The sequence below is a fragment of the Fundulus heteroclitus genome, unplaced genomic scaffold, assembly GCF_011125445.2.
Source record: "Fundulus heteroclitus isolate FHET01 unplaced genomic scaffold, MU-UCD_Fhet_4.1 scaffold_683, whole genome shotgun sequence".
Taxonomy (NCBI): domain Eukaryota; kingdom Metazoa; phylum Chordata; class Actinopteri; order Cyprinodontiformes; family Fundulidae; genus Fundulus; species Fundulus heteroclitus.
The window spans coordinates 1,236-13,915 of NW_023397125.1; the positions used below are offsets into that span (position 1 = coordinate 1,236).

General features: G+C 38.3%; 1 long non-coding RNA gene and 1 pseudogene across 1 annotated transcript; one reads left to right on the forward strand and one right to left on the reverse strand.

The window, feature by feature from the left end:
- Nucleotides 1-639: 639 nt before the first annotated feature.
- LOC118561632 lies at nucleotides 640-2,391 on the forward strand (annotated as a pseudogene).
- An 8,339-nt stretch (nucleotides 2,392-10,730) lies between these two features.
- LOC105923601 lies at nucleotides 10,731-11,709 on the reverse strand. The gene is made up of 3 exons (XR_001165840.3): nucleotides 11,551-11,709; nucleotides 11,257-11,369; nucleotides 10,731-10,929 (listed from the first exon to the last, which is right to left on the reverse strand). It is a non-coding gene; the product is annotated as an uncharacterized LOC105923601 (long non-coding RNA).
- Nucleotides 11,710-12,680: the final 971 nt, after the last annotated feature.

Consider the following 12,680-nt stretch of genomic DNA (forward strand, 5'->3'; position numbering starts at 1 on the left):
CATAAAAACATAAAAGTATGAAAAAGCCAGTGTCTGACCAGTGCTCATTCTTGACTACAAGAAGCAGATGATTTAGATGCCAGAGTTTGCTGCTACAGAATATGGCTTCACATTAAAGAGGATGCATGCTTGTTAATGGACTGCAGTCTGAGTGGTCATTCCTGTGGGACTGGAAGAGTAAAACCACATAGAGGATGTGAGCACTTCCCCCATCAGCTCTTGTCTGTGTGTGTTCTTGCTGCAATGGTATGTTCAACAATGTTTAGACATGTTTTTCTACAGACTTTGAGTAAATTTGTTTCAGAAATAAATACTGTTATTCAAGAACTTTTGCCTTCTCCTCTATTTTGTTTTGTCATTTTATTTATTTACAAAATTTATGTTGGTTTTTCTGTTAGAAAGAAATATAAGACATCATAGGCTTGTCTGGGTAATAGTTAACTTAAAATCAAAAACCCTGGAAAAAATATTGAATTGTTATTTTTTCAACAGTTTAAGAGGCAGCAGATATTTTTTTCAGAAGAGAGTAGAAGTCAGTGTCACGTGGGACTAAAGGAGGAGCAGAGCAACAGAAGTAAAGGGAGGGGCACAGACTGGTTTGCAGATGGTTCTCTGAGAAGACAACAGACCAGGGAAATAGATTATTCCGTTTTTTTGTTTTTCTCTACAACCATTTCGGATATCTCTTTGCCATGGATAATTTCCAGACTGTACTGCGTTTCTTTATGAACCAAAAAGCCACCATTGGTTACAGTTTTATGGCGCTCTTAACTATAGGTTGGGGAGCGGGTTTTCTCCATGGTTTCGTTTCAGTGCCCATGTAACCATGAGCAAAATTTCACTTATGGGCTGACTTTTCTACTGGGTCCGGCTGCAGTGCTATTGGTTTTTGGTCTGTTTTTTCAACACCCGGTTGTGGAGGCTTTACACTGGCTGCTGCCTTAACCCCATGAAGCTTTGTCCTCGTGGGAACTGCTTCGGCTGTTTCAGGGTGTTGATGAGCATTATTACTGGTGCTTGTGTGGCTCCTATTATGTGGCTGTCTGTGGCCTTGCTCAATGGGACCTTTTATGAATGTGCCATCAGTGGTCTGGATGATAACCTGGTTGTGGATCTGTTCTGTAAAAACAAGACGTTGAAGTGTCGAGAGGAACTCGCCCGGGTGCCCTGTGATCGCTCCAAACTCTCCAGTGATGAACGAATGGAGCTGCTGCTGATGTTCAGGGCTCAGTCGCAAGTAAGAAACACAGTCAGTCTTTGTGTATATTTAGAGGACTGCATTGCATTAACTGAAATCTTCTGTGCATGTGAACAGGCTTTGTGAAAGTTGAAATGCTAAACTCATTAAATAAGTTTCAACAGTTTAATACCTTTTGTTCCAACAGTCTGAAAGACATTGTAGCTCAAAAGATTAGATTTTTTAACAGACAGAAAAGTAAAAGAAAAAAGTAAAATGTCTTTGTTGTATGACATGTAAGACCCAGTAGAAAAATAATGAATGAAAGATTTGTAAAGCATTCTTTAGACAGTCTGACTATAAACGCCTATTAGTTTAACGGAGAAAAGGATATTACAATATTGTGTATTTATCAAAGCTATGACACTTCTTAATGTCTTTACACAACAAAACATTTGTGATATTTCTTCTGGTAGTAATATTGCCCAAAGTGAGTTAATGATGTTACAATTAATATCAAAACACATAGTTCTAAGGTTTGAGAATCTAACATCTGTCAGCTGAAAATTAATTGAAAATATGGGCATGTCACAAATTGACAGTGTTTGTTTTCATTACATTTGCAGATCTTGGGCTGGAGCATTGTGATGGTTGCTGCCATTGTAGGTCTTTTGGGTACCTGCTGCAAAAATTGCCGCTCTCAGGTCAGCTACCTGCAGCTTCTGTTCTGGAAACGTTATATTGAGAAAGAGAAGGAGCGCTTTGATGCCTTCACTGTGGACTATGCAACTAAAACTGGCTGAGAGAAACCTGCAGAGCTTTTTTGAGAATAAAGAACCAAATCCTATGCCATTTCCAAACCACAAGGCATGGGAAGAAATCTCTGCATACTACTCTTTTTCCAGGAGTGAACAGTATTACAGTACTCTGCAACGCTACGTGGAAAGGACAGACAGAGATTTCACACCAGAAAAAAGACCTGTCATAGACTTTGAGCATGGAATAGCGATGACCTGAGTAATACCACAAAAAAGCGAAAACAGAGGAATTCAACAAACAAAAATAAGTTTTAAAAACACTCATATTCTTAACCAATGACATTAAATTTGGGCCCAGGATTGCAGTAGGTCCTAAGAACCACATCCAACCTCTATCTTAGCTCACTACTAACAGCAACATCACTTGCCTTTCCTTTTATATAGTCCATGCTTGGTAATTTTGAATTCAGAATTTACCCCAACAGTGAGTTTGTAATTTTAATTACTTACTCACTGTCTGTTTTAACCTGATAATCTCATAGTTCTGCAGTCTGTCACACCTCAATTATGTTCATCCCTAGATCCTTGTGTTCTTTTGTTCAGTTTTCTGTTTAGCATTTTGATTTTATATAAATATATATATATATATATATATATATATATATATATGTATAGAGAGAGAGAGAGAGAGAGAGAGAGAGAGAGAGAGAGAGAGAGAATGACAGACACGATTAGGTCAATTATAGATTATGGGAGCAAAGTAGATCAGCAGTAAAAACATACCTGGAAAAATTTAACTGAAATGAATAGAGTCCATTCCTGCTGCCTGTTTTATTCTTGTAAAATATATTTGGTTTCTAGATAAACCTGCAAGAATGGATCAAATGAAATGTAACCCAAATGTACAAATAATCACTGAATAAATTAATAAAGTAGCTTTAAGTTCTTGCCGGTATTACTTCTGTATTTTAAGAATGGAAACTGCTTTTTTATGTTTTATATATATATATATATATATATATATATATATATATATATATATATATATATATATATATATTAGTGCTGTCAAACGATTAAAAATTTTAATCGCGATTAATCGCATAATGTCGATAGTTAACTCGAGATTAATCGCATATTTTATCCTTTTATTTCTGAAAGTGTAATAGCCTGTTTGGGCATTTTAAGGTGCAATTTTGCAATAAATGACACTAATAAAATACATGCTTGTACAAAAAATATTTTTATTTTGTTATTTTTCAAGCACTTTTCAGAATTGGAATGAAAACATCCTGGTGCCAAATGTTAAACTCTGGACTATAATGGCTAAATGACTAATCATGACGCCCTGATGTTTACACCATGTGTAAACAAATGTGTAAATAAATACCTGTTTTCATGCCGATATATTTTTTTTGCCTCTTAAACAAAGCTAGACATGGTATTATGCATACACATATAAATTAATAAAAATTGTGACTATTTAGCAACTGTTTAGTAACTCCAGGTCCTTCGTTTGGCAACGTGATTCAGCCTTAGTTTGTCAAATACAGAGAAAAACAAATTAATAAGCATTAAAGTACGGTTTATGGGTTGGATTTTCTGCAATGTTATCAACATGTAAAAGCTCATCTTCAGAACCAATGTCTGATAAAATGGTGATCTGCACCATGTAATCTACTTTCAGCAGTTATCACCGGTTATTGCACCGTAAACTGCAGAAAATACGTGCAGAGTCGCTCTCTCTGCCTTTACTACCGTCGGCTCCTATGGCAGAGGGATATTTCAGCTGGATACAGAGTGTGGGCAGTGCAGGCAGGTCTCTTAATAACCGCTGTTTCGTCACTTATTTTAGAGCCCAAACAAGCGATTTCACTTTCAGAAATGTGCCCCAAAAAAAACGCAACCCGTGACTCATGAAATTTAGAAGCGCTTTTAGAAAAAAGAAGCCCAAAGTCGCATGTGTCCGAGGGTAAAAGAAACCCTTCGGGGCGGGTGTGTTTTGCTACAGTCTCTAGCACTCTTGAAACTACGGAAAGCGCCGAGGGTAAAAGAAACACAGTCCGGAGAGCGCGGCGGGGGAAAAAACATCAGGGAACGGTGTGTGTGTTTTGACGCAACGCGTGTTAACGGCGACAAAAAAATTGTCGGCGTTAAAATGGGTTTGCGTTAATAACGCGTTTAACTGACGCGTTTAACTGACGCGTTTAACTTCTTGCTGCAAGGCAACAGTGCTACTCACTGCGCCACTGTGCAGCCCATATATATATATATATATATATATATATATATATATATATATATTAGGGCTGGGCAAGTTAACGCGTTAATTTAGCGTTAATTCATTAGACTATTAACGGCGATATTTATTTTATCGCGCATTAACGCATGTTGCTCACATGCTTTCAGTCAGTGTCAGTCAGCAGGCGCGCTGACTGCAGCGCGCTGTCACGGCAGCACTCTCCCGCTCCCCCTCCCCTCTCGTACATGGCTCAGCGGCACCAGCCAATCAGCTCAGCCTGGCCCGCCCACTCAGCTCTCACACAAACTTAATACACAAACAGCTGAGAGAGACAGCAGCAGCGAAAAAACATGAACAGGGGAAGTAGCACCGTTTGGCTTTATTTTAATACCGTAAATGAAATCAAGCTGTATGTTTTGTAAAAAGCCGGTTCATTTCAGTGGAAACACAACAGATTTATCTAAGCACGTGAAAAAACATGAAAACGTCGAGCCCCAGAAACGGAGAGAGGAGACGAAACTTCTCTCACTGCCCCGACGGACCCACAGACTGACGTCTCTGACTGAGGCGTTTCAGTCCTCCAGGGAACATCCAGGTAGATCAGTGGATGGATGGATGGATGGATGGATGGATGGATGGATGGATGGATGGATGGATGTTACTGGAGCCCACACATAACATGTAATTAAGACCTCGAAAGAACCCAGTACATATATTAAAAAGTGTTATTTAAGATAAGATAACATTAGCTAATCCTTTTTTTATCCCACGACGGGGAAATTTATAGGATCAAAGCAACAGGCAGGTGCACACAACACAGACAAAATTACATAAGGATTGAAATATATAAGAGGTGGATTAGCGAAAAAAACACTGAACATAACATTATTATTATTATTATTATTATTATTATTATTTAATTGTAATAATAAAATAAAAACCACAAAACCCAAAAGGTCAACAGTTTCATGATACATCAAGCTTAGGGACTGGCTAATATACAGCAGGTCAAAAAAGGCCATATTTTGGCTGCAGTGCTTGCTGTTCTCTTATGAAGAAAAGATCAACTAGTGCACTAAATTCAATAGATGGGTTGAAAATATCCAGTATAAAATAAGTGCTACAAATGTTACAACACTTTTGTTCATATGGCAGCAGAACATTAAAATAAAAGTGCTCTTTACACTACTTTTGAATTCATTCTTGGAGTTTGTAAATACAATGCGATTAATCGCGATTAAATATTTTAATCGTTGCCCAGCCCTAATATATATATATATATATATATATATATATATATATATATATATATATATATATATATATATATATATATATATATATATATATATATATATATATATATATATACACACACACAGTGGCGCAGTGAGTAGCGCTGTTGCCTTGCAGCAAGAAGGTCCTTGGTTCAAGTACACCCCTGGGTCTTTCTGCATGGAGTTTGCATATTCTCCCTGTACATGCAGTAGCCACCCATTTAGCTATGGCTGCAGTAAGTTTATTCTTAGTTAAAGTATCCATGCGCTTCTGTCTGAAATCATCCATTGTTGCCTGGCTTTGACGAGGGGGCAGAGAATTCGAATCAGCTGAGTGCTTGGCCATTAAGTGGTATTTCAGACTGGTCGTGCTGCGATGATAGCTCAGTTCACAACGACAAAACACACAGATCACTTTGGTCTTGTCTTTTTAAAAGAAAACTTTCCATTCAGAATACTATCAGCATCCATTTCGGCGTCTCACGCTAGCCATCCACGCAAAATGTAACGTCAACTCTTTTAATGGCCAAAGTGTGTGTGCAGCGTGCCTAATGTTTTGTTTCCGGTCTAACTAGATCCGGAGTGGTGTGGTAGTTTTTCTAACGTTACTAGTTGTTGCAACAGCATGTGAAAAAAACTACAAAGTGTGCTAGGCCAAAAAGATACAAAAATTGACGCCGTTAAAATGGGTTTACGTTAACGCCGTTAATAACACGTTTAACTGACAGCACTAATTTATTTATGTGCATATTATAATATTTTTGTCTGTTTTATTTTTCCTTTGTATTTTTTTACCTTACATATTTCTGTGATGCTATTTATTTCTGCCTGTTCTTTTTACATTTCTGTATGCATTTCTGCCTCATTATGCAAATGAGGAGGGGCTGTGTCTTAAGGGCTCAACTTCTTCCCATTGGTTGGTTAGCATTTTACTGCCTCGGTCAAATCTACATGTTTTTTCCCAGCACTAAAGCATTGTTTAGTAATGTCAAACTCAGTAGGCAGACGTTCAGTGTCCGACCTCTTAAGGGAAGCTGCTAATAGACTGGAAGAATTAAAACGCTGTACAATTTGGAATCTGAAATGTTTTTCTGTGGTTTCAGATTCGGCTTTTCCAGATCAATAACTCATCGGCGGATGATTTATTCTACAAAACAGACACCTCTCTGCAACCACAGCAAGGCAGACAGTGAGCTACAACCATAGTTTCCTCAAAACTAGTCTCCGACCGCGCTGGGTGAATTACATTGGACCCTATGCAGAGCTTGCTTGATAAGAAAATATTGTAGTTGATTATAAAAGGCACAATATGCATTATCAGATTCACATCCAGGCAATAAAAAACACTATAGATTATCATTATTCTATCCATGTTGGTCTAATTTGTGAATGAGGCGGAGTTTCATCCAGCCGGTCCAACATTTTCCCCTCAGCTGCAACACTTGGGGTTCATGCTGCGTTTTAACGCATGATCCAGCACCGCGGTGAAGTTGGTTTGAAGTTGGATATTGGACATTCAAGCTCCACGGAGTCAGCGGGATTTAGCTCATGGTTGATCCGGTTGAGGGACTCCGATTTCGGCCAGCGTCTCTCAGCTGCTCCCTCCTTCCACACGCGGTGGTGCAGTTAGTGGCCGTCAAAAAATCTTTGAACCAAGCACTCTTGATAAACAAAAATCAATACATTCCTTATCATATGACCATTTAAGATGAAACTAATATAAATTGATGCCAATAGATAAAATATGTAAGGCACACTTGTTTTTATTAAATTTTAAGCTATTTTTGATTTTTAAGATTTTTTCAAAGACAAAAGTTGGCTGAAGTAGAACAATTTCACAAAGAATTTGAGTGAGTGGGTCACATGACCTGGAAGCTATTGAAGAAATATCAATTATTTGTATAATAAAATATCTTTAAAAATAAACAAAGGCTTAAAATGGAATAAAAACAAGTGTGCCTCATCAGGCTAATGTAGTAGAACAATTTCACAAAGCATTTGAGTGAGTGGGTCACGTGACCTGAAAAAATATATAGATTGTCAGGTTAAAATATTTAAAAAATCAAAATATTTGGTTGCTCGCCGGCTGGAGGTCACCAGCCGGCGAGCAACCAACTGGGAAGTGGATGGTGAGCCGCAGTGGCAGCGTCCAGGAGGGGAGAATCGGTCGCGAGCCCAGCTGGCAGAAGATCAGCAAGGTGAGTGAACCTGAAAGGAAACACAGAAAGGGGATTAGCGCAATGGAGAAACACCAGGGAAAAATTTTGTCTAGACGCAGGGAGCTCTAGGAGAATCAGCGGCACCAGGATGAATTCAGCAGACGATCCAGTGATGAGTGGTGAGATCGCCTGGGTTTTTATCTTGCGTGTGATGATGATGAGTCTCAGGTGTGAAGGTGGCAGAAAGCGGTGGCGTGGCGGAGGATGGTTCCAGAACGCAGGGAAGAGAACCGTAGGGAGGGGCGAGACATAGGGCCAAAGAAAATAACACAGAAAATGCTGAGATAAACAGAAAGAAAACAGGACACTCACCCCTGCTGTGCTGCCACCGTAACAACGCCGACAGAATTTGCAGTCTACACTTCATCTCCGGTAAATACAACTTAATTTTGCACTCTGCTCTGGCCTATTTGCCACCGCGGGGGTTCGCACACAGCCGGCCACCAGCCACCACAGAAGCTGTCATGTGTCTTACACGCTACTTTTACTGAAACATCACGGACAGAGGGCTTAGTTTTAAAATTGAGCTGTCATTAGAGCAAATTCATAAACAATTGTTTTCAACAGCAGACAAACTGAACTAAACAGATGCCAATGTCAAACTGAACTCACATCAACAGGAGACATTAACTGAAATAATGATAAAAAAGATAACCTGAATTTAACAAACGTCAACATATTCCATAATCCAATCTACTTTTTAGGCTAATTATACACAATTTAGACCTAGTGCTATTTTAACAAACAAGCATTTTATTAGTTGTTATCTCTTATCTGATGTATTTCTGATGTTTGGCACTTTGTTTTACCTCGTGTTAAAGTGCTCTTTAAATAATGATGACATTCATGTTGATTATGATCAGAATAAACTTTTGCATCACCTCCCAGAAGCTGGAAAGAAAAGAGACAAAAACATTTTTCACACCTCACTTAGTAACTCTAATATTTTAGTCTAAATACTTTAGCCTAAATATTTTAGGCTAAAATATTACACTTTTTATTTGTTTTTCTTCAATCCCATGGTGATGTTTAGTAATTTCTGCATTATTATTAATTTCAGCATTTTGATTTAATTCATCTGAATGTAGTATTTGCAAGCCATACTCTGTTTGGATGGGAAAAAAAAACTGTCTGTGATTGGCTGAAACAGCCGAGCGAGCGCACAGCTGGTGTTTACCATGGAATGAGCAGGTGTGTGCGAGCAAAGTAGCGCGCGAGCACAGATGGAACTCACCGCGAGGACAGTGGGTTGAGAAGAGTTTTTCAGACCGTGCCCCACCGGTTTTGAGCGTTGAGAGTTGTCTCACTGCACGCTTGGATTGGTTCCTGTGCGCTCAAACAGAAGGCACGAATATCGCTACATAGTTTCACAGAGTTGAGCGGCAGCGTTGTCTTCTTCTCTGTCTTCATGCGCCTCCCTTGTGACTCTTTGGCGCCCCCCAGGAGAGGCGCGCCTCACCTATTGAAAACCCCTGCACTATACGACATTGATTAATCTGCGTTATTTTTTTTAATCCGTTTTTTTTATTAATTAATTGAAATTAACGCGTTATTTTGACAGCCCTAATATATATATATATATATATATATATATATATATATATATATATATATACATATATACATACACATATATATATATATGTGTGTGTGTGTGTGTGTGTGTGTGCGCGTGTGTGCAGCCCCTGTTTATGACAGTATCATGTAAATGCGCCTCCCTTGTGACTCTTTGGCGCCCCCCAGGAGAGGCGCGCCTCACCTATTGAAAACCCCTGCACTATACGACATTGATTAATCTGCGTTATTTTTTTTAATCCGTTTTTTTTATTAATTAATTGAAATTAACGCGTTATTTTGACAGCCCTAATATATATATATATATATATATATATATATATATATATATATATATATATATATATATATATATATATATATACATATATACATACACATATATATATATATGTGTGTGTGTGTGTGTGTGTGTGTGTGCGCGTGTGCGCGTGTGTGCAGCCCCTGTTTATGTTAGTATCATGTAAATCTTATGCACCAATAAAGTGTTACCTAAACAAAAGTAATTTCAGATGCGTATAACAGAAGCAGTCAAAAATATTTTCATTTCTATTGTTTATTTAAATATATCTGATCTTAAAGTAATGTTTCCTAAGTGAAACTTTTTACTATTTACTAAGTGAAACTTTGAAGGCAAGCTTCTACAGACATACAATTACAAACTGATTCACAATCAACATTAAAACAATGTGGAACTGGTCTTTTTTAATGTTATGATGAAGAAAGATAATGATTAAAACTGGGAGGGGGCTGTAAGCACAATCCCATTTGAGCTCCTCACAAGAAGCATGCAAAAGTAATAAAACTAAAGAATCCTTAAACGGCGATGGCCTGGGTCTTCTGAGTGTCTGGTTTGCTGAGCTGGGTTGATTTGTTTAATGGTGGGGTGATGAGTTTTACCCCCACCTCTTATAGCATTTTATCAATCAGGAAACCCTTGTCAGCCATTACTTCATCCCCTGGCTGGAGTAGCTGTAGAAGGTGGGATTTCTTTGTTATTTCTATGTCTGAAATAGAGCCTGTGTATAGTGTAGAAACAAATAGTGATAACACCACATGGAGCTACACCAATGAGTCCTTTAAATGTGGTGTGATTTTTGTAGCTTGAAAAAGTTTCTCACTGTAAGCAGAGGGAAGCTGCGGTTTCACGGCGGATCTCAGTGCAGTCTATGATGACTCTCAGCTGAGGACAAAAGAGCCTGAACTTGTCAGGCATCGTGGCCTGTACCTGCTCTCTTGTCATCCAAGATGGTAATGAGCCCAAAACCTGATAAAGGTAGCTTGTCCATGTAAGGATGATGCGACTAACAGACGACAAGCTGACCTCAAAGAGAGATGACAATGTCCTCTCCTGCAGCCCAGCTGCAACACAACAGAGAAACATGAACAGTTTATCAATCAGTTCAAGCTTTTGCTGTGGACTTGCTGTCACTTCTGCTGCATGCTGTGCTTTGGACCAATAGATAAGCCTTGATGCAGACGGGTTAACAGCCACCCAAAACAGAGTGAAGACCTTCTTGGAGCTGAATCTTGTGTAGTAATGGTAGTCCTTGTCGGTCAGACAAAATTTTTTAAATTAATGGCTCCTGATTTTTAAATGTCAGCTGCTGGATTTTGTGTTGAAGTGTCAAGATTTCCACCTCCAACTGCTGAATCTTCCTAGCAGCTCTGTCCATTTTACCTTTAGAGAAAATAGGAGAATACACTTTAGCATCACTTATACATTTTTGGTTCATCCACATAATTGGATGCTATCAGTAACTTAACAATAATTCTTAATTTTCATTTTTATTGCTGAATTGTGCCAAATATGATGTTTGATATAATGTAGTTGTGAAACATTATTTCTCAGATTAATTTCCCTTCATTGACAAATTGATTTTGACAGCTCTAATAACATTGTATGTGGTGACCCACTTGGGAAAAGCTATATACACTTATTATAACTCAATTATCTTTAAGAAAGAAAGATGTAGTTTAATTTGTAAAAAAAAAAAAAAAAAATCACCAGGAGAGGGATGGCAGCTGTAGTCATGATCATTTTGCACTGCCTCCAGGTGGGATCAATCCTCTGTGCTGCTCCCTGGAACAGGCATCGCTTTGCAGATTGCTCACCTCTTCCTACAATAAAATATCTTATTGTTTTGACGTAATTTCAAACAAGCAAAGTGATTGTCATACTTAAAACAGCAACCACTTTTTTTAAAAGAAAGAGTTGGCATGAACCCCTCAAGGTAGGTTCCTGAGTTCTGAGTAAAAGTTATCTAGTAGTTTGTTACCAATTTAAATACTGTACTCTTACCTTTGCCCCAATCATTCCACGGGAATTTAGATGGTACTGCTCCCTTCTTTAACTTCTTTTGACCACTTGCAGAAACGTAGGTCTCCTCTGAAGAGAAGTGCTGACTGCAGATGTAAGTGCTGCCACGAAGGATTTTAAAATTTGCCTCGTCTCTTCTTATTGCCGTCACCCAACGGGCACGAATCTCAGCATCAGCCGGGAAGTCGTGAAAACAGAGATATGGAAAGTTTTTTTTTTTGTTGTTTCAGCACTGTGGGACACTGCTACTGCAAAAAGTATTCTAATACTTTTTAAAACCTTTTATTTAACCAGATAAACTCCTATTGAGATTAACATCTCTTTTTCAATGGTTGCTCTGACTAAGAGGTTAGCCAGGGCCAGCCCGAGGCATAAGCGGACTAAGCGTCTGCTAGGGGCCCCCATTTTTTTATTTTTTTGTTTATTTTTTTTACAATTAACTATTCAATAACTCAAACAAGTGATTTAAGTATTTTTTGTATTGTTTATTAACTTCTTTTATATTAATACATAACCTCACTGTATTCGTTTATAATATTCGCTACAGTCACAGGCTATGATTTCGGTGACCCTTAAGAAAAATAAAGATCCACTTAAATGTGAATCATTTTGTCCAATGAGTCTATTCGGATGTCATTATAGAATATTGACCAAAGTACTAGCAGCAAGGATTGAGCCTGTTATAAGTAATATAATACATCCTGACCAGACAGGATTTGTTGCTGGTTAACAACTTCCCAGTAATCTCCGTTGCCTTTTTAATGTGATATACACTGCTGATGATAACATTGATCAAGAGATTGTAATATCCCTAGATGCCCACAAAGCCTTTGATAGAATACAATATCTTAATTTGTTTAACATCCTTGAGAGATTGGGATTTGGTCCTAAAATTTGTTCGTGGCTTGAGTTTCTATGCGAATCCCCAAGATATGGTAAGAACGAATAACATAATATTTGACCCATTCCCTCTGTTTTGGGGGAACAAGACAGGGGTATCCCCTGTCACCCCTGCTAATGTTGAGGAATGCTGCTGAACTGGGGGGAATACGCAGGAGGATGCTAAATCTTAAACTTTCGCCATAGGCTGACGAACTTCTCCTTTTCCTGTC